The 14,811-nt window shown below is 29.5% G+C and overlaps 1 protein-coding gene and 1 long non-coding RNA gene across 3 annotated transcripts in view; both read left to right on the forward strand.

Annotated features, from left to right (window-relative positions):
- LOC145330782 (uncharacterized) overlaps positions 1–14,811 on the forward strand; it is a 112,334-nt gene that overhangs the window by 79,282 nt on the left and 18,241 nt on the right. The window lies entirely within an intron of this gene.
- Positions 12,905–13,943, forward strand: LOC145329977 (uncharacterized). Of its 2 annotated transcripts, none has more exons than XR_013883198.1 (3): positions 12,905–13,017; positions 13,426–13,475; positions 13,775–13,943. It is a non-coding gene; the product is annotated as an uncharacterized LOC145329977 (long non-coding RNA). The 2 variants fall into 2 exon arrangements; XR_013883197.1 differs by having other exon boundaries at positions 12,934–13,093.

Raw genomic sequence — 14,811 nt, forward strand, 5'->3', positions numbered from 1 at the left:
AGGTTAGGTAAATGTTACTGATTGCACCGCAGGGTTCGAGCCCCCTGCTGGTGCTAGAAATAGGAGAAAAGCTAATGTTTGTAATAATAATAATAGACTAACTCGCTTTTCATGATCCAAAGGTTGTTAAATAAGCAATGCCCAACAAATTGGACAATATGACTAAGAAACAAGAAGGTTATTTCCCTCAAAGTTCCTGTTGAGCATTAACCACTACGCACCAATTAAAAATAGGGCGAAAAAAATGTTTTTTATTCCTTTGACTGCGGGGTCTATTCCTGCGGTTCATTACCCTGCTGGGATATCCAGTATTCATCATAACCTACCTATCCTAGCCTGCCCTATGTAATATAAGCAAACTAATTAGGAAATAATGTAATTTCCTTTTACTTTCAATTCATTTAAAAAACAAATGGGTGAGGGGGGGATTTCCAGATGCTCGATAAGCATTAATTACAAAGATGCTACGCTTTTATCATTATTGAAGTAAATTAGTAATCCTCTTGCAAGGTTTTCAATTATTAGGACGATTATGATTTTTCTCTATTTATAATCAATTTATTTATGAACGGATATATTAAACAATCTGACAAACATACCTCCATCTCAATACTTTGCAAAGATAATTGGCAAGCCAAAATATTTTGCTAATGATCCCAATTATTTTGCCCAAATTTGCCCGTTTGCAATATATATGTATTGATATCAAATAAGTTGCAAGCTTTTACGGCTAACAAAGATCTTACTGTACTTAGCTTTTTTTAAAGCGTAGCTTTCTTCATTTGTGTTCGGTCCGTATTTCTATGAAGGATAGTTCAGTAAGGGATGTTAATGTTACAAACCCTCCTTAAATTTATTATTTAGATAGTTATTACAAATGCTACTCTAAAATTGCTCATGTCCGTAGGTATGTCTTATAGTCTATCCTTTTGTCCTGCCTACCTTTTATCTGAAATGCGGAGTGGATACAAAACCGCGACAGTTACAAAACCGCCCCATAACAAAACCGCGACAGTTACAAAACCGCCCCATAACAAAACCGCGACAATAACAAAAGACCAACATTCAAAAAGTCTTAATGCTAGAAGGTCATGGCCGCAAAGCTCGGCCCCCTGGTTTGCCTAGCCGCGGGCGCTCGGCCCCCTTGCCTATAACCTAACCTTGCCTAAATACTGTAAAAAAATATTAAAGATTTAATGTACATTAACTTATTTTTAGTTTAGAATTTCGTGGATTTTACAAAAAGTGGTTGGTAGATTTTTTTTCAAAGAAGTTGTATCAACTTTTTTGCTTTTTATTTAAGATAGCTAGCCGGTTCTTTCAGTAAGTAGTAGATGTAAAATTTTTCATAGAATTCAGATATGCAATCGGTTTTTTTGTAGACCTCTTATTTTTTAAGTAATTTAAGTTTTTAAAAAAAATAATTAAGTCGGTTTTAAGGTATTAAAACGCAACAAAATAAAAGAAGAAAATGGCCAGTATGAACAAAAATAGTAAGATCTTTAATTTGACACCTTACTTTTAAAATTCTGTTGAGTAATTATTGAAAAAATCTATTTTTTTAACCTCGGTTTAATGAAAACTTTAGACCTAAATATTTTCTTAAACAGACATAAAAAACATGGGTTCATATATACCTTTAGAATCAGAAAAATATTACGAATCTATTCTAAGCAAAATTGAAAAAGTTTTATAAAACTATTACAAAAAAAATAAGTTTATTTTAAGAATCATAATTTTCGGCTTTAAAGGGTTAGCTTGAACCAAACCTGAACTAAACCTAAACAAAAGACAATGCAATGTAGCAGATATTTTTTAAACACAAGAAACAATAATGTATTTTTAACTGCATTGTTTTGAAGTTTATAAACAGACTGATGCATATTTGTTCATAATTTTTCATTCTTTACATGTTCTTTAATATCACTATATTTATTGTAGTATCTATTGTATATATTGTATGAACGTTCTCCTTTTTTTCTGGCAATTCTATAGGTTAATTTTATAGATTAAGCTTCCCGATTCGTCAATTTTTGCGATTTGTGATTGGCCAGTTTAGTAGTTACAATTCTTAAAATAAACTTTTTATTTTTTCTATTTTTTATTACAATTTTTTAAAACTTTTTCAATTTCGCTTAGAATGGATTCATATTATTTTTCTCATTCTAATGGTATATATGAACCCATATTTTTTATGTCTGTATGAGAAAATATTTAGGTTTAATGTTTTGATTAAACCGAGGTTAAAAAAATAGATTTTTTCAACAATTACTCAACAGAATTTTAAAAGTAAGGTGTCAAATTAAAGATCTTACTATTTTTGTTCATACTGGCTATTTTCTTCTTTTATTTTGTTGCGTTTTAGTACCTTAAAACCGACTTAATTATTTTTTTTAAAAACTTAAATTACTTAAAAAATAAGAGGTCTACAAAAAAAACCGATTGCATATCTGAATTCTATGAAAAATTTTACATCTACTACTTACTGAAAGAACCGGCTATCTATCTTAAATAAAAAGCAAAAAAGTTGATACAACTTCTTTTTAATATTTTTTTACAATATTTAGGTAAGGTTAGGTTAGCTTATAGGCAAGGTGGCCGAGCGCCCGCGGCTAGGCAGGCCAGGGGGCCGAGCTTTGCGGCCATGACCTTCTAGCATTAAGACTTTTTGAATGTTGAATTCTAAAAAATTTCTACATAGTTATATTTTTGTTATGGTCGCGGTTTTGTTACTGTCGCGGTTTTGTTATGGGGCGGTTTTGTAACTGTCGCGGTTTTGTTTGTCGCGGTTTTGTATCCACTCCTGAAATGCTGCTTCCCATTTACTTTAAATTATTGTTAACTACTGATGCTGCGCTACTTATGGACATGATTGGTCTTGATTATTGTCATTTTGTTATGGAATATATTATTCTTGCTTTTTGACTTTTTGGTATTAATGTGAGGATCTTTTTGCCTAATAATGAATGCAGCTAAAAGCCACTAATTGCTTTCTTGGCCCTTGCCCTCTGGGCCTTTGCTAAATACAAGCATGACAACATGGGTTTAGGCGAAGCTTAAAACAAACCTTTTGTACATATAACTGGTTGCGCTTGTTAAATCATGACAAGTAACAAACTCATATTAAACCAGTCAGATATAAATAATTTTGCTTGTACTATCAAGTCTAATATGACTCAACTTCTATTCTATAGTTATTAAGGTTAAGATTTATAAGCGTGCACTTAATGTAGAAAGCTTCGCTTCCCAAATTAATCTATAAAGTTTGCATTCATCATAAAACAGAAGCATAAAAATTAGAAATAACAAGAATAACAATATCCATAAGAGCAAATCTCTACAAATCAATCTTAACTTTTATATAAACAAATATTTTATATAGCAGACTGTTTTTTTATATGGAAAACAAAATTTGATCTAAAGGTTTAATTGTCCAAAATACACGTTGCTATGATGTATAGACTTTTTAAGAACTAATACCAAACATAATTGTCAGTTTTTTGTAAAATTATAGCAAAATTATATTTTGTCAAAATTCATTGTAAGATTTATTGACTTTTTGAGATGATTTTAAAATTGCTAAACCTTTACGACTTGTACATTATTGTACATGAATCTTGATTCATCGATATACAAAGGTTATGACATAAATATAGAAAAGCTTCGCTCCTAAGAATTCAAGAAATGCAAACCAAAAGATCATAAAATTATATACAATAAAAAAATGTACCAAAGTCGTATAAAAAAAATCAAAAGGTCAGAAAAAATAACCCATATATAAGTTAATGCCGCTAAACTGTTTTTGAAGCGCAGCTGCTCTATAATCAGGGTGTTATAGCCAAGTAGCAGCTGCGTTCTTGCCTTAAATATGGTGTTAATTTGATTTAGAAAGTGATACTTTAAAGCATATTTTTTCAAATTAAGGAGTGTGCAAAGAGTTTTGGCAAGTTGTGTTAACCTTAGTAGGAAATAATGAAAGGGAAGGTTGGAACCCCTTTTCTCCTTACCCCCACCTCTCCAACTCCATCTCACACGATAGAGTTTACACGGTTAGTTTTTTATTAAATGAATAAGTTAGGGTACAATGTTTGGCACTTTCGATATAAGTAAATGATAATAACAAAGCCACAGAATACGATAATACCTTCAGAAAAATCGATGAAAATAGTTTTCATACTAAATTTTGTTTTTTTATATTTTTTCTAAAATGTCATGACAGAAGATGCAAAATATCGTCTTAGTTTTTTTAAAGGATTAATCTTCTCTGAAATCTAAATTATCAAAATATTTTTTTTTGGTAAATGATTATACGATATATGTCAAACATTTTATCAGAAAGAAATATTTAAAATTGTGAAGTAGAAACCTGAATAATTTTTCTTGTGGAAATAGTTTTCTGCAAATGTTGATAAACATATGTCTGCTAGCATTAAGATGTTTGTACTGCCAATACACGTTGGGTTTTATTTAAAGAATTTCTTTAAAATGTTTTTTTTTTACATTGTATACCAATAACGCAATATTTGCTATCAGAAAACCCCCGACTAAGACTCGCCTACGACCCGATCTTTTCGGATTGCTTTGTAATTTACATTTTTGAAAGTCTTTCAACAGTATACACAGCAAATTCTCTCTTTTTTAACTAACTTTCCGAATAATATACCTAAAGCATTTGAATTGACAAAGGCTATGCTAATATTTTTACCATTCAAGTTTATTTAATATTCTAATAAATAGCGCAACCCTCCAAGTTATGACTACTTTTCATGAACATATGATCTAAAGAATAAGCTCTGACGCAATGTCATATAAGGATATTATAATATTCAATAAAAAAATTGTTATTTTTGCATATATGTTACATTTTACAGTGTTTTGTGGCTCAAAAGAAAGACAATTAAAAATTATTTCATATTATATAGTTTAAATTACATAAGATAACCTAGAAATAGTAAAAAATTCCCTTTCTTATTTTGTCGCAAAAGAGAATTCAACAAAGATTTTCATTAAAAAACACCTTAGTGTAAAAATTAAAAAGTTTAAACATGGTCACAAAAAGATTCAATTAGTTTATTAAATGTTTCATTTTCAGCAAATGACGATTAATCTCTATTACAAAGAATAAAGTGTAAAAAGATATTCTCGTTTTAATTTTAAGCAACTTAAAATGCATTTTAATACCTTTTAATGATTTATTTTTTAAAACATCATTTTATAAAATGTTATTGATTTTTAAAGTTATAATTAGAATGTTTTTAAATTTTGTTAACATTTTGTTTTAAATGTAGAAAATTGGTAATTCTAAACATTCAAAAAATGATTTTATTAAATTTTCATTACTTAAATTGCATGTTTGATGAAATTTTCAACTGATAATTCAAGAGAAATCGTGTAAGTTTTATTATATTTTACTTTGAAATGTTAAAAAAATATATTATTGTCAAAAATGTGGAAGTTATACTTTCCTCAAAAAAAGACCTAAAACATGCAAATTAACACGTGTAATGAGATTTTTTTTCTTTCAGGTTTAATTTTAAGTAATTATTGATATTTTTTGTAAAAATGATTTTATATAAAAAGTTTTAAAACTCGAGTTATGTAGTGGTTCTAAAAAAGGTTGCGAATTTGTGCAATTTTCTTGCAAAAAAAATTTTCTAGGATTTTAAAAATAGCAAAGGGTGTTATTAGACGTACTTACAGATACAATTGCTAAGTCATTTTGGCCAAACACTAAAATAAAGTTTTGACATCTGAGGGTCCAAGCGTGTTCAATTTAAAGTCAAGAGAACTAAACATTATTGTAACCGGTTCTATTCTCTTATTCCCTTATTCTCTTCCCCACTTTCAGGTTGGAAGCGTGACGCAAATTTCAGACCCCAGATTTGGCGATTTGAGAAAAAATTATCTTTATATTATAGCGAATTGGATAATCTAGCAAGCATCGCTTTTATCATATAGAGAAAAATAGTAAATCAAAAAGCGAAAACTGAGATGTGAAATTTGCGTCGCCATTTCAATATGACGCAAGACGCATGACCGCTACGACCGTGGCAAAATTTTGAACCCAATCATCTCACGCTCCCCTATTTAAAATAAAAGCAATCCTTTTGAATTAAATTAAAACAAAAGTTGGATGTTTATTTTCGTTTAAAATTAGGTCGCGACAATTTTATATACTAAACAAGGATTGCAGCTTCTAATTACAGCGAAGCGAAGCGAATATGAATATATATAGATCATTTAAAATGATTTAATAACATTCTATATTCAAAAAATAGCCAGACGTTTCTATACATTAGCTTAACTTGTAGACTTAAAATTTAGGGGAATCTTTGATAATTGAAGGAAGGTTTTAAACACATTTGTATCTGTAAGCTAAAACTACAAACGTGCACAAAGTAAATTAGTTGTAATGTAGCTATGCTACGCAGAATACAAAGACATCCTTGTGTGATTTGTAACTTTTTGTGCCATTAACACAGGTGGATAAATAAATAATTTTATAATCCCAGTTGTAATGGAGTGTCATCCTAGATAATTTTTAGCTTTGAAGCTACTCCCTAACAATTTTCATATGTCTAAAGGGGGGCTGTTTAAATAACTGACGTCACTCCATTTCTGTTAAGCTTTTGGATATAAATGAAAAAGTGATTTGCTCTGCTGATATCAAAGATAGACTACTGTTTTATTTTTAAAATGCCTAATAACCTTCTACTTACTTACTTTTGAGAATTTTATACAAGGTTTTAAATTGAACAATTCTAAATCTACATCCACATCAAAGGCTGTAAACAAATCCTAAATTTTTAATTGCTTTGCTTTTAATATCTTAAAATCATTTGTAAGATTTTGATATCGAAGTAAGGTATTATATTTCACATTATTTATGGAATACATTAATTTTAATACTTTAAATAAAAGGGTAATGTTCTCAATACTACTTTATAACTAGGGCAGGGATGTATGTTAGGTATTTACAAAAATGAATAAGATTAATAGATGTTATATATACTAAATACAAATAGAAACCAAAGGGATTTATAAATTTTAAGCTAGGAAACTTGTTGCTAAATTTGTTCATTTAATTCTAAGTAAAGCCCACTATAATTTTATTTAGCGCTCAGCCTAATACACCAGGAATCTAAGGGATAAGACAATAAATGATAATTTATTTACAATTATTATAACGTGAGAAAGTTTGGACATTGAAGATTTGTGCAGACCAACCAAGATTTAATAAAAGTACTCAAAGTTTGGAGAGATTTGGAGCCCAATCATGATTCAATAAAAGTATTTAAGGGATTGTTTTTAAAAAACTTTAACTGCCTTTTTTATTTACAGTCTAATGTTTCCTGCCTTCCTGGTAGTACTTATAGGTAATGAACAAGTATTCTGTCTGTATGTGTCGAAAATATCGGTAACTGCTAAACTGGCACTTCTTTACAGTGAAGCTTCCTATAGGACCTAAGAAGGTTTTTGTTTGTTTATTTAGGGGAGGGAACTTTTACCTTCCATAAATATATTCTACCCTTGCTAATAGAGATGCTACACTTTCTAAATTAAACCATATTGTTACAAATATCATTATAAGTTTTAAATCTATTGGACGATTCTATAATGTCTAGGGTCAAAGAATTGTTTTCTTAATATTGTTCCTTTTTTGAGGAATGTTGCATGAATTCAAAATATAATGATGATGTTTTGGGGGCCTTATTTTTGTGTTCTCTGGGTACAACCAACAAACCTTCTTTTTAGCAATTAACAGAAAAGAAGTAAAAGACATTTAGACATAATGATTTATGCAAAAGTAATAGGTATTTAAAATGATATATTTATTTAATAATTCATTTAATTAAACATATTATTTTAATGTGTTAACGAAACATACATTTTCGTTAACACAAGCGAATGCCCCTTAGGTACTTTACGAGTTCTCAGTAATTTATTTGATAATCCAATTTATTTGTTTAAACCCTGGGAGGGAAGGGATAATGGACAAAAACCTAAAGTTTTAACACGCATCTTAATCGTTGGCTTAATTTTGAAAGCAAATCTTGATTGGTTGGTTAAAACTAGCAGCTGGCGAAATTCTCCACTAATAATTTTAAACCCTGGATTGATTAATTTTGTCCATCATAATTTGGGGTAAACATTTTTTTATCGTCATATCTATTTAGATCCCTACTTAAACCGTGAATTGCAAACAAAGATTTTGGAAGAAAACTAATTTTAAAAGCTTTTTTAGGTTAGCTAAAGGAAATAGTTGGTACTAGGTAGCGGTATCTGCAAGGGCTAGTAGCACGCTACTTAAATATTGAAAATTAAGTGGGGCGGGGGGGTTATTCGGTGGTCCATTTATCGTTTTGTGGTATTTTACCACTTAATTAGATACGGACTAAACATTTTTATTTAACAGTTATGTACATAGGTTACAATGCAACAAAAGTGACCAACAGGACTTGTAAAACAGACAATTACATCCAATAAAAGTTAGGTTTGTTATCGAATAGACTCGCTACTAAAAAGTTGATTCACGTTTGGTATATTATATCAAGCAATTTATGTTTTTATATTATAAAAACCTTAATCTAACCCTCTATGATAAATAATCATCTACCATACTCAAAGCTTCTCTGAAAATAAAATATATGTAGTGAAAACTAAACAGAAGATATACACACATCCTACTGCTTTATATGACCTCTATTAAAATTAGATAACGGAGAAAATATATGAGATAGTTTAGTTTTATCTGTTGTCAGCTAGTAAACATTTTTACAGTATATTTAATAAATAGTTTAGACGTTTTAAAAGAATCTTAGCAATTGTAAATATTTTAAGCCACTTCTTAAGTAAACTTTATCTTTTATTTAGAGGTTATGTGGACATTCCAATTGTAAATAAATTGTTCTTTTTTTTATAAGCGTAGCATTTGTATAATAAGAGACTGTCCAAGCGTCCATAACGAATAGCTAGGTAATTAAGGCGTTAAGGCCCTCTTTTGTAATTACACATAATTAAGATAATTAAATCCCTAACATATTTATATTATTTTGCTCAGCGTTTGAAGGTTCAATACCTTCCCCCCTCATTATTTAAATTTTAGAAGATTTTTTTTATTTAAGATGGAAAGATTGGGGGTTTTGATACCCAAACCCTCTTTTTTGTTTGAGGCCCTTGAGGCTAAATGCGACGCCACTAATTAAATACATATGATTATATGGTTGACAATAATACTTAATAGTTTTATTGTTCAATGTTTAATTTTAAAATTATGATAATTATTACAGCTGCATAAGATTTATAGCAAGAAAGACAACATCCATAAGTTGCAAAGTAAAAAATATTACAGATTGATAATCAGACAAAGTAGGTTATATATCAAATGTTCAGTTATCATAAAAAAGAGGGATGGAAATATGATATAGATATAGTAATACGTCACGAAACCTTACATAAATACACAAATGTGTATACTGACAGACTGACGGACAAAGTAAATGATATACTGGTTGCTAATCCAACGAATAAGAAAACGTTATTATAAACATTGGGGACTAGTGTAATAAACAGCCTATTGTCCCCTCTCTCTCTGCGTACCAACGGACTTTTTACTTTTTGTTTACTTAGATAGAATGATATTTACAAGTATACTACCTAAATAAGAACATTTATTTAAATCAAGGCAATAAAAAGACAGTAAACTCTATTTCATTACATAATTTTGAATAGCGAGGACTTTTAACATTAATTGATCAGTCAGTAACGGATTTATTTTAATTTTAAAGATGCTAGTATCGGGCTATAGTATAAAACTTTGCAGGATTATTTTTGCTACAATAAATAAATTTCCAAAGAAACTTAAATAAAATATTTTTCTTAATAAATATATATTTCAGTTTATTGGAAGTAAAATTAATTTATCTTCTATTTGAATATCTCTGTTATCATGGATAAAATAATGAAGCAATATTACTTGATTGTCCGCCCCATAATGGACAATTGTTTAAATCCAACAAGAGTGATATGATGCGTAGGGGCCATCATTCAGGCCTTTGGGTTTTTTTTTTTTTTGGGGGGGGGGGGGTTGGGATATAACCAAGGTGAAATGGGTATAAATAAAGGGTAGAATAAGGAAAGGTTAAGTTTGATTGAAATCGCCAAAATTCTTGATTTGTCAATCACCCCACAATCCCTTCCTCCCAAAAAAGCATAAAACCTTCCCTGGACCAATCTTAAACCTCCCCATGAATTGTGAAACGATTGGTCCAGCCGTTAACGAGATCATATCGGACATAAATAAAATATACTAAGATAGATAGACATCATATTACTTTAGAACATAGAATAGTTTTCAGATCTGTTAATATTTAAAACTGTTTCTTCCCTGGGAAGGATTAGACGTTTGGCTTTAAATTATGCTTGTACCCAAAGTTTTTTTTATTACAATATGTTATTCGTTGGCTTAAAAACGTTGATTATGATTGGTTGGTTCAAACTAGCTATTAGTGTTTTCAAGCTCTAATTTTAACTTACACATTAAAATATCACCCAATGTCCTATCCCTTTTATTCCCTGGTTTCTCCCCCCAAATCAAGCACATATTTAAACAAATGTCTCATTTAAAACGACAACTAAATCAATTTGATTCTGTTACGCTTCTCTTAATTCTCACAACTGGAGGAAGGGATATAGCCCCTGCGTAAAAAATGTTGCCTTATGTCAAAAGACAGTTTTTTATTGTTTTTTTTTTATAAAGAAACGAAGTACAATATATAAAAAAATATTTTTAAAATTTCTCAATAAATATGCAATAGGTACTCATTTAGATTTCTTGGCAATAAAATGGACGTACTTGTTCTTGTTGAAAAGTAGTAAAGTAGAATAGGATATTCTAATATTGCTAGTTTAATAGGGGCTTTTCTAAACCCCGAACCACTTCATTATGCAATCTATATTTTCCTGGATATTTTGTCTATGGTAGTCCATAAGTATACAGTTTTACAGTACATTGTTTCTATTTGTTAAAGAAACACGTATGATAAAAGAAAAAGATTCTTTTTCAAGTAAAATGCTTATATATCAATTGAAATCTATATTTTTTGATTTTCTACTGATCCACTTCATTATGCAAATTAAAATAAAATCAATGGGAAAACGTTTGTTTTGCACTTTTCTCCACTTTTCAAAATTGATTATGATAAAATAACAATTTTTTAAGGGATTTATGCATTAATTATAATGAAAAACAGTTTAAGGTAGATTTTAATGATTTTTCTAACTAATAGATAATTTTAAAAATGAAATTCAATCCCTATCACTTTAGAGGACAGCTGCTGACCCCCAGTCTTATGGATGAAGCTAAATACATGTTAAAGATAGAAATAACCCTCAAATGTACACAAAATTGTTTTTTGATGTGTTAAAAAAATCCATTTTAAAATCTTTATCTTGAGGATGATGGCCTTAAAGATGTTCTTACTGGTGGTGATGGTGAGCAAAATGTTATCTAACTACATGACCATTACAACAACTTGTCTATTAACCTATGTACCATTTTTTGTAGTCATAGCAGCCTCCAATAGAGCCTCACGACATGAAACATAACCATTATCAAAAAACTACATTATTTACTTTATGAATTTTAGTAATTAAAATTGTATTTTTTTTCTTTTTTAATATTGCGTGGCTGGAGGCTGCTATGACTACAAAAATTGGACCATAGTTCAATATATAAGTATTCATTATGGGCATGCACTTTGATAACATTTAGCTCACCATCCCCACCAGTAAGAGCATCTTAAAAGCCATCGTCCTCAAAATCAAGATTTTAAAATGGATTTTTTTAACACATCAAAAAACAATTTTGTATATTTTTGAGGGTTATTTTTATTTTTAACATGTATTTAGCTTCATCCATAAGACTGGGGGTCAGCAGCTGTCCTCTAAAGTGATAGGAATAAAATTTCTTTTTTAAAATTATTTGTTAGTTAGAATAGTTATTTATCATATTTTCGTAATATTGTGAATGCGAGAAAGGATTTTAAAATTATTTCAACAAATTTGGTCATGTGATCAAAAATTTGAATTGTCCGTCTACTTTTGCCCCCCTGTGGGGGCGAAGTAGGTGGAAATTAAAATTTTTGTCACTTGACCTTAATATTGATGAAATGATTTTAAATGACCTTTCTTGTATTAAAAATATTATTAAAATTATGATACTTGGGTTTGTTGGATTTAAACCCTGTCCTAAAAACTCAAAACTGAAATAATACATATCACAAAGGGTTAATTATACTGTACGTTTATTGGTTCTCTGTGCCTTTCTTTCCCTCTCCTCTCTCTCTTTCTGTCTGTTTCCTTTTCCCCTCCCTCCCCATACACCGTCTCATTCTCTCTTTCACTTATATATTTACCCCCCCCCCCCACTTCATCTAATTCTTTTTTTCTCTCTCACATGCTATTTCTATCTCTTCCCCTCTCTCTCTTCAAAAGATAAATATTTTCTTCAAAAATATATTTTTTATACCTTCCTATTTATAACAATGAAATTTTTCTGTTTTATAAAAATAACTTAATTTTTCATTTTAGCTAATTATTTGAAATCTTTATATTTACCCCTTTTTCTGCAAATAAAATGATCAACTAAAAATTGATTACCCGTTTGTTCCCTGATTTCCAAAGATGTACGACAGATAACCTAACTATTGCAAAAGCTAATATCAGCTAATACGGTCAAAGGGAAAAGCTGAAAAGAAAGGGGGGGGGGGGTATAATAGTTCTTCTATTAATCACCAATGCCCCCCCCCCCACCCATAGTAAAGTCCTCCCTTTTTTTTAATTGGAACTCCATTTAATAAAACGTAAAAATAGCTTATGTTGTGAAAACTAAATTTTGATTTTTTTTAGAAGTTTGAAGCTTTTTAAACTAGTAGTAAATATTTAGATAGGATGACGGTGACACATACAAAATCGGAAACTAAGATTCAGCTGACCTATAAAGTTCTTTAATTTAATGTACGACAATGTTTTTAAACACTTAGTAATCATTTGAACATTGGTTTAGGCGGAGGTTATGTCAGAAAAAACGTAGGTATTTTGTTCAGTTTTTTTTTATTATATAAAGTACATTTTTTGCCTGAAGCTAATTATCTTTAAAAAATGCTTGTTTGATTAAATTGTACTTTTCAGGGAAGCTTTATTAGTGTCTTGAACTATTACATAAAGTATTAATGTTTTTTGTCTGATACTTATGATCTCAGAAATTACTGGTCCGAATGTTTTTTTTTTCAGTTTAGCTTTACATAGGTCCTTGGATGGTTTTAGGCCATTTTTTTCTGTCCATTATTTGTACATGGAAGCTTGGGGGCGCAGCTATTATTATCAATATTTTTATAAGAAATATAATTATATAAAATATTTTAGGCTTGTCAGAAAACTTGAATCTACCATTTTTTGCTGCGAGTGTTTGCATGGTAAGTTTTGTTAAATCTAGCTTCTCTATAATTAATGCCCCTTTGTTCATTCGTCTGTATGTCACTTCAACTGTTTATCCACATCTGTCTGTTTGTAAATCTGTGTCCGTAAGTCTGTCTGTCCGTGTGTCTGCCTGACGGACTTTCTGTTGGTATGTACATCAATTTTAACATACTTAGACATGTTATAATTGTCCTATAAATATTAAACTTGTGATTTTAAAATTCAAAGATTAATGCTTTAATAGAAAGACAAATAGATTTATTACCAACCTATCAAAATAATTGTTATATTTTAGGAGAATTAGCTTCCTTCCATTCTGCCTGTTATTGATTATGTAAAAGTCACTTGGAGATGTGGCAACGATTTTGGTGTCTGCTTGCAAAATTACACATGAAGAAATCAACTGGTTATTTTATATCTATTTTGTTAAATGTTTACCCTAAAATAAATGTTAATTTAATTTATTTGTGTATTTATAAAATTTTTGTTTGGCAAACCTACTCTATAACTCGAGTTTTCCTGAATGTTTAAACTTTTGTTAGTTTTAAGTGTAATGTTTTAAAAGATTCTGTGAGCGTCAGGGGGGGGGGTCGAGGGGGGTTTCCCCCGTCAGGGGAAGGGGGGGTTGAGGGGGGTCTCCCCCCTCAGAAAAAGCTTGGGCTTTGTCTGTAACAAAAAATATACCCCAAAATAATTTAGCTGCATCTTTTTTTAATGTTGGAATACTATGTTTTTTTAATCCTAGAATCAACCAATAAGAAATAGGCATAATATAGAAAAAGTTAGGAATAGAAATTATTTCTTTTGTATAAATTCCTTTTTCAAAATAAGAAATTTCCTAATTGTGTAATGTTGGAAAAAATATTATTTTTTTAACAATCCTGACGTCAACCAAGAAGAAATAGGCATGATGTAGTAAAAGTTTGGAATAAAATTTTTTTTATTAATTCCTTTCTTTAAAATATGAAATTGTATAATTATGAAAATGTTGGAAAAAATATTATTTTTTTTTAAAATCCTGGTGTCAACCAATAAGAAATAGGCATGATGTAGTAAATTTTGGAATAAAAATTATTTTTTTTATTAATTCCATTTTCAATACATGAGACTTTATAATTATGAAAATGTTGGAAAATTTTTTATTCTTTTTAAATTCTGATGTTGACCAATAAGAAATAGGCATGAGGTAGTAAAAGTTTGGAAAAAATTATTATTACTTTATCAATTCCTTTCTTTTAGAATATAACACTTTAATTTTGATAATGTTGGAATAAAAATTATTGTTTTCTAAATTTTTATGATAACATGCCTATATCTTATTGGTTGATAGTA

This window comes from Acartia tonsa, chromosome 10 (assembly GCF_053477335.1).
Source record: "Acartia tonsa isolate MP-2025a chromosome 10, ASM5347733v1, whole genome shotgun sequence".
NCBI classification, from domain to species: Eukaryota; Metazoa; Arthropoda; class Copepoda; order Calanoida; family Acartiidae; genus Acartia; species Acartia tonsa.